This window comes from Dipodomys ordii, unplaced genomic scaffold (genome assembly GCF_000151885.1).
Source record: "Dipodomys ordii isolate 6190 unplaced genomic scaffold, Dord_2.0 Scaffold20, whole genome shotgun sequence".
Lineage (NCBI taxonomy): Eukaryota > Metazoa > Chordata > Mammalia > Rodentia > Heteromyidae > Dipodomys > Dipodomys ordii.
This window is the reverse complement of record NW_012267236.1, coordinates 5,441,542-5,443,102: the sequence shown is the minus strand read 5'-3', so window position 1 is coordinate 5,443,102 and position 1,561 is coordinate 5,441,542. Positions and strand designations below refer to the sequence as shown.

Here is a 1,561-nt window from a genome sequence, read left to right as displayed (position 1 = left end):
GCTCTACCACTTGAGCCACAGCGCCACTTCCGGCTTTTTTCTTTTTGCTTATGTGGTGCTGAGGAATCGAACCCAGGGCCTCATGCATGCAAGGCAAACGTTCTACCACTGAGCCAACTTCCCAGCCCCTATTTTTACATTATTCTTAAAGTGAGCAAACAGAGATAACCAACCTGGGATATTCAATGAAATAGGTGGGAAGCCTGTCCACCTTTAACACTGATGAAGGGCTGAGGGAACAACTACCTCTTCAACAAACAAATCTCAGACTTAGGAAGCAACAGTAAGAGAGAATTTTTGGGGGGTGGGTGGGTGGGGAGGGAGGTTTACTATGGCTTGAACTCAGGGGCTTTCCTTTAATTTTTTTTTTTTTTTATCAAGGCTGGGGCTCTACCACTTGAGCCATAGCTCCACTCCCAGCTTTCTGGTAGTAAATTGGTGATAAGGCTTTCCTGCCTGGGCTGGTTTTGAACCATTATCCTCAGATCTCAGCTGAGTAGCTAGGATTTCAGGTGTGAGTCACCTACTGGAAGTACCCTGCTGGAGTCTCTTTTTTTTTTTTTTAAGACAGTCATTTCCACTGCCAAGAGTAAACTCGGGGAGTTGTAAATAAAGTCGAAAAAATACTCTTTGTTTTGTTTTTTGGCCACAAATGTTTCAGGAATTCCAAAGGGCTTTGGTTTGTAAATAGAAGAATGGAAAGAGGAATTGGCCTGAAAGAAATGAATGACAAGGTTCCTCTTAATCTAGGGTGCATTTGAACCCAGGTACCTGCTTTGTCTAGGAAACAGCCTGTTGTTTTTCCTGGTCATCGGACCTCACAGGCCATCAGGAAGCTAGGCCTCAGCAGCCACCTGGCGACGCTGATGACGCGCTGGAGTCCCAGCTGCCACGACGAGAAAGGCTGAGCCTTTTCCTTTAAGTAGCTGACTCACGTGGACGCTGTGTTGTGTGCTCTCAGCTGGGGGGGGGGGTGGATCCTCAGTCTCACCACATTGGCCGTCTCGGGAGAGGAGGCAGAGTTAGCCTCTTTGATTGGCTGTACGAGTCCGAGGTGTCAGGCCGGGGGCGGGGCGAGCAGCTGCTAGCCAGCCCCAGTTCTGCGGCTTGGGCGAGGGGTGGGCCGCCCAGCCCAGGGAAGCGGGAGTGGGGGGAGGGTGAGTCAGGGAAGGGGCGGGGCCCAGAAGAAAGGGCAGGGTGCCAGAGAGAGGGGCGGGGCCTAGAAATGAAGTCTGTCCCGGGCCAACCGGGAGAGCGGAATGGGGGAGGGGCGGAGCCTCGCCGGGTGATTGGCGCTGAGGCCGGGCCTGGGAGAGGCGGGGCCAAGGCTGGGGCCTGACTAAACCGGGAGCTTCGGGAGGCCGAGGGGCTTCGACCCAGCTGGGGAGCGAGGAGTCGCTGGCAGCACCGACCTCACCGCCGCTCCGCGTGAGTGCGACGACGGGGGTTGGGCTGGGAGACGGTGGGGACGGAGGAGCTCTTCGCGTCGGGTGGCTTCTAAGCCCTCGGGGAGCGGCCCGGGGCGGGGGCCCGGGCAGGAAGTGCCTCTTCCTCGCCGCGC

At 55.8% G+C, this 1,561-nt stretch overlaps 1 protein-coding gene across 2 annotated transcripts in view; it reads left to right on the top strand.

The window, feature by feature from the left end:
• The first annotated feature begins 1,249 nt into the window (after positions 1 to 1,249).
• Positions 1,250 to 1,561, top strand: part of Ypel5 (yippee-like 5 (Drosophila)) — a 15,077-nt gene continuing 14,765 nt past the window's right edge. The window contains exon 1 of one of the 2 annotated variants that reach the window (XM_013013758.1): positions 1,250 to 1,428. The gene's annotated coding sequence lies outside the window, so the exon portion shown is untranslated. The remainder of the gene's footprint in view (positions 1,429 to 1,561) is intronic. The other variant, XM_013013759.1, reaches the window with a different exon arrangement.